Source organism: Brachyhypopomus gauderio, chromosome 4 (assembly GCF_052324685.1).
Source record: "Brachyhypopomus gauderio isolate BG-103 chromosome 4, BGAUD_0.2, whole genome shotgun sequence".
In the NCBI taxonomy this organism is placed as follows: domain Eukaryota; kingdom Metazoa; phylum Chordata; class Actinopteri; order Gymnotiformes; family Hypopomidae; genus Brachyhypopomus; species Brachyhypopomus gauderio.
This window is the reverse complement of record NC_135214.1, coordinates 12,533,526-12,551,974: the sequence shown is the minus strand read 5'-3', so window position 1 is coordinate 12,551,974 and position 18,449 is coordinate 12,533,526. Positions and strand designations below refer to the sequence as shown.

The 18,449-nt window shown below is 42.2% G+C and overlaps 1 protein-coding gene and 1 long non-coding RNA gene across 2 annotated transcripts in view; both read right to left on the bottom strand.

Moving 5' to 3' along the window:
• The window catches only part of gulp1a (GULP PTB domain containing engulfment adaptor 1a), a 350,639-nt gene that overhangs the window by 67,107 nt on the left and 265,083 nt on the right, over window positions 1–18,449 (bottom strand). The window lies entirely within an intron of this gene.
• On the bottom strand, window positions 8,275–10,223 carry LOC143511600 (uncharacterized). Its single transcript, XR_013130185.1, has 4 exons — window positions 9,943–10,223; window positions 9,501–9,640; window positions 9,124–9,202; window positions 8,275–9,025 (listed from the first exon to the last, which is right to left on the bottom strand). It is a non-coding gene; the product is annotated as an uncharacterized LOC143511600 (long non-coding RNA).

Below are 18,449 nucleotides of genomic sequence, written 5' to 3'. Positions count from 1 at the left end.
TACTGACGTTCTCTAAAGGGACCAACCAGGGCCAGTTCTGTGTTTGTGACCCTGGCTAAGCTTCCGTGTTAGCACCAGCCTGAACGCTGGGGAGCAGACACAACCTGGAAAAATCTTCACATGGGCGCCGGTCCAAGCAGGGCCTGCAGAGGCCACCAGAGAGAAATTGTGGAGACTTGCCCATTCTGGCCAGAGATGAAACGCTGCAGTGTGGGAGGGTGGAGACTGCCCTTCACAGCGGGCTCATTTAGCCTGGAATTCGTCACCTACACGCTGCTTCCAGCACAGTAAAGCAATAAACCTCACAAAAAACAGGACAGTGGTAGTAATTGGACTGGAAATCGCTTATGCTCATGAAAAAAAGTCTGTGTGCCAAGTGAGAGAGATAGAGCAATCTCTACAGGCACGCAAACACAAATAATTGGCCCTAATAGCTTTGGGTGTCCTTTCTGGAGGAGGAAAGGGTGAGTATATTTATGAAGGAAGAAACAGATTCCTTAGATCGGTTTGTGTCTTCAGTATCAACAGCATCACAGCAGCATCCTCTAGTCCTGTAGTCCTCTGCCCGAAATGATTGTTTTTACTTTTCATGTCTTAGTGAAAACATCAAAACATTCTTCTCTGCAAGCACCAGTCGTTCTGACTTACATTTCACCAGTAATCTTCCACTTTGCTTTACTCACTATTTTTACCTTTGCACAGTAAAATTAAGCACAACATTTTGTTTTATCGTTCAAATTACTAATGCAAAAAGCATAATCTTTCCCCACTGGGCCTGGAAGAGCATGTCCATTGTTTTCTGGGTTGAGATACAGTATCTTCAGCGTTTGGCACCCTCTGCTGCTTCTAATAGGACGTTGGGTAATGAAGTTCACTCTAACTGGAAGGGTGGAGCCAAGAAGAATTTCCCATGATGCATGTCCACTGCCATGTTGATTTAATATATGCAAGCAGTTCTGGAATATTGATACATGCTAAAATTGTAAATGTTATATGTGTATCTGTGGCTCAGATTCTCCTGTGGATATGACTTCCCCATTCTGCCACATGTGTCTTGGGCTGTGAGGGTAGGAAAGTTTTATTCAGCCCAAAGGAAATCGATACAGAGCTGGACATAAGATTTGCTGATGCATTCAAAATGGCTTGCATACAAAACCTTTGTTAAGTAGTATTCTGCCACTATATTCATTGTTAGTGCATTATTCATCATTGCATCTGTCACCAGATGAAACTTTTTAAATTTAGAGTTTGACTTCATTTGTTAAATATTTTTACATTTTATGTTAATATGGTATATACATTTGAATTGCTCAGTAGCATGAAGCCAGATGTAAATGAGAATAAACCATTTGAAATAGCAGACTATGCTCAGACAGGTAGAAGATCAGTTTTTTCAAACATGTCCTCAGCTAAGAGGGTGAATGGACACACAAATAGCAGAAATTTAGTGTTGTCTAACGTAGTGACTTGTAAGACTGACACTCTCATGAACACACAGTTTCTCATTAAAGAATGTGACAGTGTATCAGACCCAAGCAGGCGATGACTGTCCTGGCGAAAGCAATTACACACCTCCCTCAGTCTGCTGACTGGTCTGAAAAGGGGTCTTTTTTTGTCCTTGAAAATATAATTCAAGCGTCAATAATTTGATGTGATATAATCTAATGCGTGGAGTCAGCTCTAGGGTGAACTGGTTCCTGTATTTTCACAGCTATGTGTCTTCCCCAGTCCGACCTTCTGAGATGTCACGTTGCTTTGTGTTTGCAGACCCATAAGGACGTGTCAGTGGGCAGGACGTTCAGACATCCTCTCACTGCACTGTGATGGTGTGGGGTGTGGGTATCATTTTTGTCTACGGTGGCTCTGTGGTACCGAGCCAGAACTTTCTGCCATCTCAGCTGGATGAGTGTACTGGTGGCAGGGCGTATGTCATTCTTGTAGGTGTAAACATCACACTCCACCATATTTCTTTAGCCATAAACTCTGATTAGTGTTTTGTTGCATTACAATAACATTTCTGAGAACTGTGAGTTGTGAGTGCAACAGAATTTGGCTTAGATCCCACAAAGACGTAAACAGTTTAGCTAAAGTATTTGCTCCCATCTGGCCAAGAACATAAATGCTTAAATAAATAAACAAATTAAGAAAAAGGGCCACAAAAATGTGTCCCCGTCTATTTCACCCCATGGCGAGTCTGGTAGTATTTTCAGGTTGGTTATGGTCCTCCCACCAGTTACTGTCTGATGACACATGTACCCTGATTGTGTTTTTTACTACCGTACCTCCCCCCCCCCCCCCATAAAATCTTGTGATTTTAATTCAAAACATTTCACTTTCTGGATCTCATGTTTCAGATAACTGTTATATACTTTTTAGATAAAATATGAATTTGGAGATTCTTGCCACAATTTCTAGTGATAAACTGATATTCCTCTGGGTACAGCAGCACATTATCTACATGCCTGCTGAGGCTCGGTGTGATTGGCTGAACTGGCATTGAACAGTTAAACCCCCGTGAAGCTTGGGGCCGGCCTGCTCTCTCAAGTGCCAGCCTGTCTGCCAGAATGCCTGATGGAGTCTCCCCTCTTTCCGGGCATTTGGACACAAAGGAAGCCTCTGTTTATTTATTTGTTTATGGCATTTAATCCTTCTGTATGGGGAAGCATGTGTTATGTGAGTATGCGCAATTGGTGAAAAGTTAAATGATTTGGCAGTTTTGTTTCCATGAACGTTGCAATATGTGTCACATAATGCTACACTATGAAAAGTCTTGTAGCAAATGCAAAATAAAATTTTATGCGATATATCAAATGCTTTTGTAAAAGATACAAAGCCCAAAATGGCTTCTCCCATGGATAGTGAATTGTTATTATAATTTGTATGTAAATTTTGCCTATGCCGACTGCGCCCAGAAACAAGGGAAGAGAGGGATTTCACACCTGCATAACAGCGGGTGACACTGGACAGTTTTAGCGCGCTAGCTTGAGTCCTTTGCTGCTGCCAATCATGTGTGCAGAGAATGAGTGGGGAAAAAAACACTTCATGTTTTATTCAGGGAGAAATATCTGACTGAACCATCTTGCTGCTCAGAGTCATTAATCTACCGCCTGGGTATCGAGGTGATGGAGCCAGTATGCCTTTGTTTGTTTCGCCTTTTGCCCAGACTGTAACCTTTCTGTGCTGGAGGGGGAGAGACCGAGTCACGGTGACGTGTCCCTCCGATCAGGAGGCTGGGGGTGGCGTGAAGGTGTGTGCCCCAGAGACAGGGTCAGTGCGGCAGGGTGGAAATGTACGGATAAAATCAAAATTGCATTTTCTATATCGCCTACACTGCACACAAACCTGAGTCACATGTCTGTTTTCGCATAAAAGCGTGGTGTGCTGTCACTAATTTGGCAATAAATAACATGTGGTAGGCAACGCTGTTTGTGGTATGCCTCTGTGGTAGCATAACTCCTCTTAGAATAACAAACAAGATGCTGTCAAAAATATTTCCAGACTGATGGTGAATTAGCACAGCAGAAACACATCCCATTTTTTACATTGTATAGACAGAGACAGCAAAATACTCTATATAGGACAGATATTCTTGTATTGTTTAACTTTAAAAACTGTTTGGATTCTGTTAAAACTGTTAATAGTTCTGGAGTTGTCTAAATAAATTAGGCGCCAGTGTGATGTTTTAAGAGAGCTTTAGAATGAAAACTGGTTTACATTTTGCATGCCACATGCTACACAGGTAAAGAAGTGAGATGGACAACTTTCTGCTTCATTCAGTCAGTAGACGAACCAAGATGGAGTCAGAACTCCAGATGCAGTTGGCATGGAGATGACAGCATCCAGGAGCAGCCAGCACAGCAACTGTGGGAGGCGGACCAGAGAGGAGGATCTACACTGACTACGAGATCACGTTGGCAGTAGCTTCCCAGAAGCGATCCAAGGAACATTAGAGAGATGTTGATTTAGCACCCAGCCAATGGCCAGATGGGACCTGCTATGTTGGTTCCCTACGCAGACACACAGGACCCTGGACCCACCGTGAACATGTTTATTATTGGTGGGCGGTGCAGTCAGGCACGGACCTCAGACCAAAGGGACTTTGTGCAGTGATGACACCAGGCATCCGCAGGAAGTGTAACATTTTGGAGCTCATCATGAGAGTACATCTACTTTGATCATGAGCTGAGTTCACGAGCTGAGTTCACAAGCTGAGTTCATGAGCAGAGTTCACGAGCTGAGATCATGAGCTGAGTTCACGAGCTGAGTTCACGAGCTGAGTTCACGAGCTGAGTTCATGAGCTGAGTTCACGAGCTGAGTTCACGAGCTGAGTTCACGAGCTGAGTTCATGAGCTGAGATCACGAGCTGAGATCACGAGCTGAGTTCACGAGCTGAGTTCACGAGCTGAGTTCACGAGCTGAGATCACGAGCTGAGATCACGAGCTGAGTTCATGAGCTGAGTTCATGAGCTGAGTTCACGAGCTGAGATCACGAGCTGAGTTCACGAGCTGAGATCACAAGCTGAGTTCATGAGCTGAGTTCACAAGCTGAGTTCATGAGCTGAGTTCATGAGCTGAGATCACGAGCTGAGATCACGAGCTGAGTTCACGAGCTGAGTTCACGAGCTGAGTTCACGAGCTGAGATCACGAGCTGAGTTCAGCAGGGCAATGCATGGTTGTCATGGTAGATCCCAACACAGGTCTAGAGAAACTACTTTTAAACAATAGTCCTAGATGCATGATGAGTGGTGGGTTGCTGAATCTACCAACTACATAAGTGAACTGTTAAAATATAATTTGCTTTGCTCACTAGAGGATATCACTTTTCAAGATAAAACTGAAAGCTTTTGGTGGAACCTGATTTACCTGCATAGCCTGGCCCAGTTGTTTTATGGGTCTGCTACTGTCCAGCGGGGCTCCATCTGTAGGGGAGCAGCCATGTCCTTCACCACGCTGTGCCTCGTCCGTCTTCAGCTCATCACCACAACGTAAACGAAGGCCTGTGTCTTCATGATAACCTCCCATACCGCTGGACACTGCTCAGGAATGACAGGACAATTTCCCCTATGTTAGAAGCAAGCCGTTCTGAGAACGTGTTTGTTTTTCGCTACTCTACAGTGTTAGTGAGGAATAAACATGGTCTATTTGAAAGTCACCGATGTGGACATGCTGAAATGAGGTTGCAATGCCACAAATTCAACCACTCCAGCTGGAGTGAAGACCAATATTCCCCAACAGTGCACAGCAGCGTGGGGAGGGGGGGCGCTGGCCTAATTATGGAAGGCAGAGTCTGTCTGTTTCAGCCTGGGAGGACAAATTCTCCAAGAGTCAACTCTTAATGCACCTTTTTGAAAGCATCCATATATGCTCTAAGTGGTTCACATTTAGCACGCTACCTTGCTCTAATCATGAACTACAGTTTGAAGGTGATGGCTCTGTGCCTGCTGGCGTTAAGGCAGCTGCTATGATAACAGCTCAGGAGACTTCAGCGCGGCACCAGTGAGGAAAGGTTAAATCAGCAGAGCGAGCACTCGGCAGCCAGACTGGGAGGACTGAGAGGCCAGGAACGTTGCACTGACGCCATGCTTCGCACACTGAGAAGAGTCCCAAAGCTAATGAGCGCTTGATCACAAACCTGACCACGGAACTCTTTCTGTTTATATCTGCCACATTTTCAAAACATCCTGAGGCATTACATTTCTGGTGCAAATGAATTAACATTATACAACTGTACACTTATGAAGAAACTCTTTAAAAATCAAACTAGTTAGTGTCTGGGACAATCAGGGTTAGTGCTGGGGCGGTACGATTTCTGTATGGTGCTGTAGGTGTTAAATGCTGTGCCCAAGACTGGCGGCACAAGTATTTAAGATAATGGTACTAACAACTCTGGTTCACGAGCAGGAAATCTCCACTTTAATGAAGTAATACAATGAGTGTAAAGGAACTATTATGACTTTAGTATTAAATGTACATGCTTGTTCTCTACCACAGTTCTTTTTTTTTACTTTATATATTTCATCTGATTTTATGCAGAACTCTTGCATATGGGTTGCATTGCATTGTTCTGTTATGCATCTGAGAATTAAGAACATTCATAAAATGACTGAGTTTCTAAATAATTAAGAAAGCGAGTGCGTTTGAAGCTATTTCTGAAAGTAGGTCTCTATAGAATTGTGCTAGGAGGGAAAACACAATTCCCTCTGTTCCAAAACCCAAACTCTTTTTCTATAATGAGATTAATACAATCCAGTTAAATCATATCAAACTTTATGGTGCTGTCTGTAAAGGCAGACCTGCATGCATTTCTTCTATATAATTGTAAAAATTCAGATGTTACAAATAAAAGAAAAAAAAATACGATGCAGAATTTTAGTTTAAATGTGCACTATATAGCACCTAAACTTTTCATCCTCATAATTATTGTTAGTGAAGTTCATTGTAAGACACATAACAATACATAAACCAAGAGACGTAAGTGAGGAGTGAAAGCATCTGATAAAGAGGTGGAACAGAAATCCTGTGAGGAGGTTAACCTGCACAGATCCGTTCACCGAAGGAGAAAATTCTAGAACATAAATCCACATTCTGCTAAAGCTGCCACAACTGGTCAGATTTAGTTCTAAAAAACGAGACGAGCTCCCTGCAGGGCCTGAAGTGAGTCAGCAAAGCAGAGAGCAGCTTTCATTAGCACATCTGTCAGTTTCCTCAGATGTGGTGAACATTGGAAGGTCTCCAGCCGGACAGTTAGGGTATCTACGCACGGACTAATAAACTGAATTAGAAAGTGATTTGCCAGAGGAAGCTTCACTCTAGCCCTGCATTAATTGGGTTACAGGATGTTGCTTGGCTGATGTATGCATCAGAATCAGACACTGTCAGATCTCACGGCATATGCAGCGACACCTGCTGTTCAGCATGCCTTATCAACACCGCCCGAGGCTTCCTCAAGGGTCAAGTGTACAAATGACTAATTACTGTCTGTTGCAGTATATTGGGAAATGATTGCCTTAAATGATCATTTCAACATTCCTTTGGTAACTGGATTAAATGCATACTGTGGATTGATTATAATATGTTAATTTGCATAAATTAGACCAGAATTCCTATGAAAGTATGTTTCAGTGATCATTCTGAAGCATATTCAATATATTAAAGTTTTTTAACTATACTAAATGGTATAACAATGAAAACAGAGATTCTTGTGACACCATGTTTTTGAGGTTTTCATATCTCAGGTGTGGAATACCTTTGATAGGCGAGTGATAAGGCTGGATCACAAGCTCTTGTAAGTGGGTTTAGCACACTTACTCCAGTGAAACGGGCATCAGCACTGTTCTAGCCCAGCACTTGAAATTACAGTCTGATATCACGACCAAGACATTTGTTTAAACGAATCCAGTGATTTTGTGCATTAAAAGGTTGGAAAGTGAAGGTGTTCTCAGTTAAGCCAACCTTGTCTGGTATAAAGTAACACAGTGCTGAACTGAAATAGAATTTAAAAAAGAATCAGTTCTGAGTCTGCCGGGACTAGGATAAGGGTTTGGTCCTAGCTGGATACACAGAATCAGTCACATATTTTCCAATATGTTTTGATGTTTTCAACTGATAACACTGTTGGACCTTCATGTTCCTGAACACAACATGGAGTTGCTTAACCGGCATGGGAATCATGAGTCTTCCTGCAACAGAACCAATGAGCATGGAACTATACAGTAGGACTATATGAGACAGTAGTGCAATTGTGGGTTGGTCGTTAAATCTCAAAAAGAGTTTTTTGTTCTGTTGGCTGGCACCAAAGTATCATGACCTTTCTGGCTCTTCCTCTGAAGCCTTCAGCCAAGGCAGACAGGAGGAAATGTCACATTTTAAAAGTAAATTTGACCCGATGTGTTCAGACAACAACCGAATTCACAACCCTAAAGTTAGAATGTTTTGTTCATAACATGCCTTGTGCTGCGTGCTAATGTGATGAAGTCTTCGGCTGTCATGAAAGACGTTTGCTGTGAGAGTGTGTGTGTGCGTGTGTGTGAGTGTGTGTGTGTGTGCCAGTGAAGTTGAATAAAAAGATCATGATATGTCTGAAATACAGAGCTTAGAAAATAGAAAATAATCTATGCAGAAAAGAAATCTTTGTGTTGTTTACCAATCGTGTGAGAAGTGAGCATTTGATGTGCTGGTGTGCTGGTTCTGATTCTGAAATGATCATTTGTTCCGCAGTTCCGCTGACAACAATTATTAAAATCGATTATATGCCACTGTTACACTATAAATCAATCAATCAATCAAATTTTATTTATATAGCGCTTTTTACAACAGTTGTTGTCACAAAGCAGCTTTACAAGTGCCGAGTCCTAGCCCCCAGTGAGCAAGCCAAAGGCGACAGTGGCAAGGAAAAACTCCCTAGTTTTTTGCATGAGGAAGAAACCTTGAGAGGAACCAAGACTCAGGGGGGGAACCCATCCTCCTCTGGCCGACACCGGTCACCATGACAACAACAACAATATAGACAGAATGTAGACAGAATGTAAAAGATGCAATAATGTCAATTTAGACCGAAAAATATGTAATAATGTCCATCATGGTGTAGGCATCCGGTTAGGCAGGAGGTGGCCGGCCAGGATGGATCGCTTGTCTCTCCTCATCTCATTATTCCTCAAGCAGGCGGGCAGCCATGTGGAGAAATGAAACAGGGAAAATTAGCTCTGTATGAGGACATATACAGGACAGGTAAAATTATAAACATTTCTGGAGTGTGGCAGCAACTCCGGCACTAAGTTAAATTATTACAGCCTAGCTAAAAAAAAGCACTTTTCTATTCAGTTGAGTTGTTTTTATGGCATATTAATTTACAGAATAGCCTTTCACGCAATCTAATATTTATAACAATTTCCTTACTGTTACAAACTACTAATATACTGACGACTTTCCTGTGCGTTTCAGGTTAGATGAAGAATTTTACTGCAAACGTTCTTTCTCGTTCAAGCGCACCTGCAGGATGACAGTCTGCAGCATCATGCCAAGCTCTGCCACATGGAAGGTGTTGTGAGTTACAGGAAGTCATCGCCTGTGTAATCTGAAAAAGGGCTGACATAAAACCTTTAGCTGTGTGACACTGACTCACTGTGGCATTGAGTCTCCAAAGGATTAAATATCATCTCACTCAGGTGGAAGACAGAAAGAATTGGGGGCTCTCCCTCTGGCTGTCAACGGGGATGAAAATAATAATCAGAATTAGCCGGACACATGGACTGTCTAATGCAGTTAGACTAGCAATTTACCCAGCATCAAAAATTAAGCTATAGTGTTTGCATTCATGAGATAACATAGTCAATCATAAAAATAACAGTAGGCCTTCCATCTCCCCCTCCAACCTCAGGTCCACCCAGTCCAGAAACAACACCGAAAAGGGAAGCAATCCATTTCTGTCACATGGATTTCTTTTCCTTCTGCTGAAATTATTTGCCCAAGCCTTGAAATGAGGGTGGGCTGAGGGATTACCTGCAGCACATCTTCAAAACGAACCCCGCCATAACTTATTCACTCTATTAATTAAGTTCCGTGAGTCTGTCTGAACTTGAATGGAGAGAGAGACGGTTTCCACAGTCCACCGATTCATTATATGTGAATCTGTCTTACACCTGCGACATGCAAAGAGGAAAGTACACTGACAGGTTAAGGTGGAAAACAGACTGCAGTATTAGGCTAATTGAAAGCCCTGATAAATATAGAGTGCTATTTGGTGCTAAAAGCATGTTTGTCACACACACACACACACACACACACACACACACACACACACACACACACACACACACACACACACACACACACACACACACACACACACACACACACAAACACACACACACACACACACACACACACACACACACACACACACATAGCATTAGTCAGAGGGCCAGGAAAATCTGCAGCTTACTTTAGAGTGGATGGGTCTCAAGGAGGACTGAACTGAACCACTGGAGATGTGTGTGAAGATGAATTACTGTGTCTGCATGTCCCAACAGACCAAGAATGAAGCAACACGCTCCAGGAATGCTGTCATTTTCCCTCTTACATTTGATGGGACATGAATGTGTCGATTGTGTGTATGGAGGTGAGTGGGTGGATGTCTGTGATTGGTTGAGACATGGGATTACTTTAAAATGGAATTGCATGTTATATAAATGAAACCTTCCTAAGAATATGCTGCAATATTTTTATGGCACTGTAGTTTTGGGGGACTAATGAATTGGTTGAAATCCAATTCATTAAAATTTAATTTTGTTAATGTAAGCATGCTGAAACAACACATGCCCAAAGGGAAGGGCCAGGGGCTGTAATGTGACAGACCCCCCCACCAGCGTAGCTGTAGAGCCCTGGACTCACACCGATGGGAAGGCCATCAGAACCAGACACCTCTGAGATTCCTAGAACACCCTCCCTGGGAAGACAGGGGAAAGCATATTAGGAACACACACACACACACACACACACACACACACACACACACACACTGGTACATTCAACAAAACAGGCACTAATAGAACGAGGGGGTTAGGGAGAAACACAGGGAGAGACAAACACACTGGCACAAACATGAACACCACTGGGGGGTGCACACTGGCGTTGGGCGCTGTTGGGTTGTGAGCAGCTCTCCTAGGTACCACCAGGGGGCGCACACGGGCGTTGGGTGCTGGAGGAGGCCCCATGGAGGAGGCTGTTCCTCAGAGGAAGGGGAAACTCCTCGGGCCTATTCCCTTCACCCAGGTAATCCACTGTTTCATATGAGCACATGGAGGGGGGTGGACTGGCCTCTTCCTCCACATCCTGTTCCTCTTCATGTTCTTACTGCTACATTTTGGTGAATCAGCTCTGGGGTTAGACAGTGTGTTAGGGAGGCGGGCTGCTCTTTGCAATCACACAGTAATGCGCTTGTGAATGTTGTAATTGTGTTTTGTCTGAATGTTTTAACCTTTAATCCTATGATGAACATTTATTTTTTTTTTGTTTCTGAAGATATGAAGACAGGAACACAAACAATTAACTTTGGTGAATCCTTTTCAAATTACAGACTAATGAGATGCATTCAGCATGAACGGAACATGTAGCTGCTTTTCAAATAAGCAAAACTCAATTTTGTTGCACTCATTTCACAGAACACACACTGCATTTAACACAGTAGACCTTAGACCTCCAAACATCCAGTCTAAAACTTCATAAAGAGCCTTTTAAATTGAAGAACATTAATGTCTTTTAAATTAAAATATAACCTAATTATGGAAATTGTGGGACAATTTTTTTTTCTTTTGCTGCATTATTTACATCATGCTTTAAATTTTTCAAAACATTTCCAGTAAGCAAAATCACAACCTTTTCTTCATGATCATTCCTACCTCACTCCATCTCTGTTCTTTTAAGTCTTATTTCACAGCTATAGATTATATATCTCAGCTGTCCTGGGAACACCTCGGTAGCCCCCCAGGAGAGCTAGAAGAGATGGCTGGGGAAAGGGAAACCTGGGCCTCTTTGTTTAGGCTACTGAACCCGTGACCCAGACCCGGATAAGCGGATGACTATGGATGGATGGATGGATTTCACAGTTAATGTGGAAATGACATTAGGCATCCCAGGTTCACACATATCGTATATGTTTTTTACTATTTCTTGAAGTGTAAGTCTTATTGCGTCCAACTGCCACACTTCCAGGTGGCTCTCTCACTCTGTATTTGACAGTGGCTGCTCTTCAAAACTCAAAACTAATCTCGGTCAGGACTTCTTCTGTTTTCTTGGCTGTTGTCCTGTGAAAATGAACTCCTCCACTTCCCAACAGCAGGCTCCAGGCTCCCAGTGTCCTTTGGCTTCTACACCTCTCTTGCACAACGAAACTTCCGCCTTGCTGGGAACTGCGTGCAAGCTTCGTCTTAAACTGCAGAGACACCACAGTTGACTGAATCATTTCAACTACTGGGGAAGAGGGCAAGTGGGTAAGAGAATAGACACAACAGTTTCTTTTTTGCTTAAATAATTGGCAATAACTTCTAGTTCAGTAGTGACTGATAAATGCAATAATGTGGCTTACCAGAGGTTCATGCTTCTCAGAACGAAACAAGAAAATGCAAAGGTGCTTACAAATCTTTAAAGATGAGATAACAAAAAGTAGATAGATTAAATAATATACACATTTCACAAAAATACAATAAAAACATTACTGTATTCACAGTAATTTTGCTCAATTTCTATCCGAGAGTGGGGCTAATCCAAACTGCTCATTGGTTCGGCTGCAGAGACTTCCTGCTGTGTGTATGTCCACTTCTGGTGATATAGTGAAAGGTTCTGTAATTTAGGTCTGTTGGGAAAATGACAGAAAATCTGACCAATGAAATGAATGATTGTCACTATTGTAGCAGGACCATGGTAGCCTAGCTCTTTTGAAAAAGGGGCTATGGCATTATCAGTAATACGTCACTGTTTATGCACATGGTACCTTGGTCAGCTGTCACTACAAGTGACACAGACATTATGGTGTACCTAACTGAAAAGTTTTTTTCAAGGCTACCCCTTCAATGAAAATCTCACTAGTAAGCTTGGTCAGCCAATTAATAACAATCGGAAATGAGATGACGATGATAACAACATCTAACAAGGTTAAACAGAACAAGACTACAGATTGCAAACTAACAAAACATATCTACAACAATAAAACATCAGGAGATGATGGGGAAACATGCATGGATATCATTAAACAAGCAAGAAATCTAACAAGCAACAAACAAACAAGAGACCAGGAACAGGAACGGCCAGGAAGGCAGAACACAGGGTGTAAATACATGAACAAACAAACAAGACAAGGTGAGAATGATTACAAGAGGTGGGATCTGAAACAAGGGCTGGATAACTAAAATGGGGCGTCGAAACTGAAAACAGAGAAACACATGGCCAAAGAAAACAAGGACATGATTGACAGGTAGGGAGGGGCCACACAACTGTAGAAGTATCTGAGGATGACCTAGTTGTATTTTGAAATCCAAAGAATAATTCTAGGTTAAATAAATAGAAGTGATTGGTGGACTGGGTGGGGTATTCAGAAGAGGAATCTACTTTCTGCTACTTGTAAGCCCATTTAAATTACCCGGATTTGTAAATGACTTTAATTGTGATCTTGTCATCTCAGGAGCCTCCAGGAATCCTCACTCTCATTCATTCTAATAACATACACATTAGTTTTGATGCAGTTGCTGGATAATGTACAGTACAAAATGTATTTCCGGAACAACTTTGCCTAGACGAGGCTACCCATCAAATGTCAGTGACTGAGGAGGGCATCAATCAGAGAAGCAATCAAGAGACTGAAGTCTTCTGATGGATGTTCTGAAGGAGCACGAGAGACTTGCAGCTGAACTGGGAAAACTGGTGCACAGGACAGCCAGACGCTCCACAGTGCTGTGCTTCATGGAGGAGAGGCAGGGAGAAAGTCTTCGCCTGAAAAAATCCATTGGAAATCATGTTTACAGACTCAAATGTCTGAACTTTTGACCTTGTTGCAAAGTGCTATGTATGGCAGACATTCTTCATTCTGAGAAAATGAGCTCCACTTCAAAGCAGGGTGGTATTATGGTAGGAAAAGGAGTTGAGGAGTTAAAGACAAGATGAATGGAGCCTATTACAGGCAAATCCTTGAAGAAAATGTGTGTGCAAATGTGTTTTAAATGATTACTTATGCGGGGACTGGCATGACGTTTTAAGGTGGTATACCTGTACTGAACAGGGGTGGGTTTCCCGAAACGTTCGTAACTCTAAGTACTTCTTAACCTCATACGTTTCATACGAGATTACGAAGTACTTTGCGCTACGAACGTTTCGGGAAACCCACCCCAGATGATTTAAACATCCTGCTTCAAATCTAAGCATCACAATGCAATGCTCAGACGTGTTATTCTAAAATAGTGAATTTGTTTCTGTTTCTGGTATTTCAGGGTTGTTGCTTTACTTCTGTGTTTTGTGTTATCATCATGCTCTTCAGTTGTTAATCACAGATATACATGCTGACATTAATTCCTGCTGTCATAGTCCCTCCATACTGGTTCACAGATGGAGCTTAGGGTGAGGTTCTGGTGACTGGTGGAGGATTATGTAGGACCCCCAAATATAATATGTGTACATTTACCAAAAGGTAACTTTTGTCTCATCTGTCAACAGAATATTGCCCCTGTAAAACATGTAAGTTGTCTATTTCCAATTTGTAAAAAGCAGTATTGCTTTTTGAGAGAAGCTGTTTCCTTCATGGTAGCCTCCCGTTTTCAGTATTCGGTGGTTTTTATGTGGTAGACTTATTAACATTAATGTTATGAAGTGCAGGGGATGGCTGTAGGTCTCTAGAAGTCACCCGGGGGATCTTTCTCACTTTGTGACTGAAAATTGTATGCTTTGCATATGCAGTGACCTTTCTAAGCAGGGGGAAACAGTGCTGGGTTTCCTCAGTTTAAAAGATCGACCTTGATGTGGACTTTAAAGGTTGTAGAAATGATGATACAATAGTTCTTAGTCTTATTAGCTTCAGCAACATTTCTTCTAAGGTTGAAACATTGTCATTGCAACAGAATTCTTGGGTTCTTGACATGACTAACATCCAACTCTCATTATCCTTTTATTATCCTCTTATTATGTTATTACCCTTATGTTATTATTACCCTTATGTTATTATTACCCTTATGTTATTAGAGAACTCGATTTCCTAGAGGTTCACATCATCAACTTTGTTGTTTTTGCTGTTTATTAAATATGACTGTCTTTATTTATTTAAATGTATTTATTTATTTTTATGATGCGCAATAAGACACATTAATTCATAAAGAGACAGTTTGAGTACTTCCAATAGATTCACAGATGCTGTCTGGCAACTGCAAAACCAGGATCATACGCAGTTGGGCTAGACAATACATGATCAAGTATTAATCAAAATAACCTCAGAACATTTTCTCTATCAAGATGATGAAGTATTCTGTTCAGGTGTAGGGCATATTACCTTTATACCATCTCCTTTTCACTGCACAAACTGGTAATACATAGCAAGCAAATCTCTTTCTTCTGTGTGCTAATGTAGATAGGACCTTGCCTTGAATATATATTAAAACCGTGTCCTCATTCGAACTTCCACCCGAAGCAGTCCCATACCCACTGCTACAGCTGACAAGGAAGGCACGAAACGTCAGTCCATTTTCATAGGGTCTCCGTGGAGAGTTAGTCTGAGGATAAATCTGTAGAGGGAAAAAAGATGTGAAATGTTGTACCCCCATTTTGCTGCAGCCAAAGAAACAAATTCCTACACATCCAAAGCGTGAACTCTAATCAATGCATTATTAGGTCTACAAATAGTATAGTTGTTGTTTTAGGTTTCTGTTTACATACATTTGGCAATGATGGCAACATGCAACTCAGGAACTCAAAAGGAGATTAAAAGTCCTTAAACTATCACAGGTTTATTGCCGGTCAAAATAATGGCATACACTGACATGATGCTTTTTATGCCACGAGTCATAAAACAGTAGCCACACCATGACTGTAATACATCAGCATAGGTTTACTACAAACAATAACATTTCCCACAATTCTCTTGTGATATCTTGAAAAACAAACAAACAATAGCAAAACTAGCCCGGGGCCATGTCTGGATTTTCACTGTTGGTCTGCTGTCATATATCTTCAGAACCTTTTCATGGTGCCTGTGGTCACAAAAAGCAGGACCTTAGGTGTGAAGTATTGATGGAGATGCTTTGGAAAGACCGTACTCAGAAGTGCTTCTATACACACTTGAACCTTGCTCCCAAATTCCTTAGATTCATCAGCAACTCGTGAGATTAATCAGTGATTCGTCAGAATCCTCAGTGATTAGTGCAGTCAGTAAGTCAGGCATCAAGCCTTTGTTTTATGGAGCACGGACATACTAAGGGAAATATTTTAGTCAACCAAAAGCTGGAACACCTAAATACATTTGAATCAGATAACTTTAATGTCTGGATTTTACTTAAATAAGTAAAACATGACCTGGGACATTTACACAAGGCTTCCACGTTATCAGGACAAAATAAGTCCCAAGTAGCAAAAAAACTGCAATTGTTTAGTGGAGTGAGAAATCTGATGTGACACTCTCTACTCTACTATCTCACCAGTGGATCTTAAAGAAGCTAATGTGACCATAGAGATAGCCAAGACACAGACAAGCCTGGTGTCCACTATACGGCCTCCACAGGAGCCAGTGTCCTGCCCTGACTTTTTACTTAATGCAATTCAATAGTGCAACCTTGATCCATCTTATTTTATGGATGGAAGGCAAATCATGATTAAATCATATTACAACATAGCAAAGTGATTTTGAGGAAATAGCACAATAAGAAATTATGAATACAAACAAAAACCATTACGCACTGAGTTCCTGGCTTGCAGGACGCCATCACCACCTGTCACATGTACATGAGGGAGCAGATCCTGCAAACCTCATTCAGGCAGAAGCACCCGAACTATTAAAGACCAGGTTGTTGCTTGATCCCCACCCTGATCTGACAGCTCTCTCTCCCTCTCCTTTTCTCTCCTTCTCCTTCTCTCTCTGCCTCTCTTTCTCTCTCTCCCTCTCCTTCTCTCTCTCCTCCTTCATTCTCTCGCTCTCCTTCTCTCTCCTTCTCCTTCTCTCTCTGCCTCTCCTTCTCTCTCCTTCTCCTTCTCTCTCTCCCTCCCTCTCCTTCTCTCTCTCCCTCGGCAGCTGGAGTATTGCCCCTGCTCCCCTTCCGCTTGTTCCTGGCCAACACCTCTTCCAAGTCGCTTCTCTCTTGATCATGCCCAGGATCACAGGGGTGGAGAGGTCAGCTAGAGGATCAAGCACCTGTCGTGAAGAGCAGGAGGAGGAGGAGGAAGAGGAGGAGGAAGAGGAGGATGAAGAGGAGGAGGAGGAGGAGGAGGGTAGAATGGCTGCAACAGCCTGACGCAACAGTGCTGCCAGGTGCTCTGGACAGTACAAAGGCGACTACACTACACGTGGAAACACTCTAGGCAACATGAGTGAGTGAGAGAGAGAGACAGAGAGAGAGAGAGAGAGAGAGAGAGAGAGAGAGAGAGAGAGAGAGAGAGAGAGAGAGAGAGAGAGAGAGGAAATTGAGATGTGCTAGCTTGCATTTGGATTAAAAACCTGGTGCATCAGGCCAAAGCAGTTTCACATTACTGTAAGTGTGATGATTTTAACATCTGATTCATGTATAAATAAAAAGTGCAGTGCTGTAACTGCACTGCTGTGGGTGTGTTTCTCTGGGGCCCAGGCCCTTCCTGTATGTGCCTCTGCCTATCCCACAGACTGGTGTCACAACACTAAAAAGTCACTACTGACTCTGTAGACCAAGAGGAGGCTTAATCCAGACCTGCAAACCAGTCTTTATTATTACAGCATCCGAGTATCTCATATTTTCATATAAATCAGTGCATAAATCAAAGTTTAAAAAATGATTTTAAAGCACTATGGCAACAGATTTCAGTGTGTGGAGGAGGTGGGGGTGGCAATGTGGCTAGTCAATCAGTCACCAAGTTATAAAGCCGTCATGGTAGCCACTTAAATGTATTCATTCTCTCTCTCTTGAACAAAGTGGAGTTCTTGCTACTTGCTTCAATACACAATTCCTGAAATGCCAATGATTTTGCATAATGAGGTGTAACGTGACCCCGCCCCCTCCAGATATGCCATGGGTGTAAGTGATTGGAGAGGTAGCTTATTAACTTGGCCAAATACACCACGACCTTCAAACGTCTCATGAGAACGCTGCGGTGAGGAGCTTTTCCTAATATTTCCTTTGTAAATGATAACGTAAGCGCTCATCTCCTAAAGGCATTTTCCCATCTGATGGATGAAATACGTTTTCTTCTTATTACTATTCCCTTTATGTGGTGCCATTGCATAATAATGTGTTTTTCCCCCAATAAAGGCCTGATGTATTACATGTTAATAACTACTTGCATTTATTCTACATATAAACACAAAATTAATTCATTCATTTTTTGTGTAGTCTAAAACAATATTAGACCACCATTCCAAAGTCCTAGTTATGAAAGGAAGCGTCATATAAGAGAAGATATGTGTATTCAGGCATAATAAATCAAACTCGCAGACAAAGGAGATAATCTGAGATATTTCAAATCAAAACCGTCATTCCTCCACATCCATACATGGGGCTGGCAATGTGTTGCTAGGAGTGACGGCCATCAGACGAGGCAGTGCAAACACGTTCCCTTCCCTGCACCCTCCCGGCTGCCTTTAACACAGTTCTCTCTTTTTTAGCCTTGAGGGGTAAAGCAAGAAAAGTAGGCCAGAGCAGATTTTCACAGGATATTTGCGTTGCCTGATGTAGGCCTGCAAGTCTCAGCATTAAGGCAGCTCGAAGGCAGCACATGCTCATGGGGAGTGTTTGG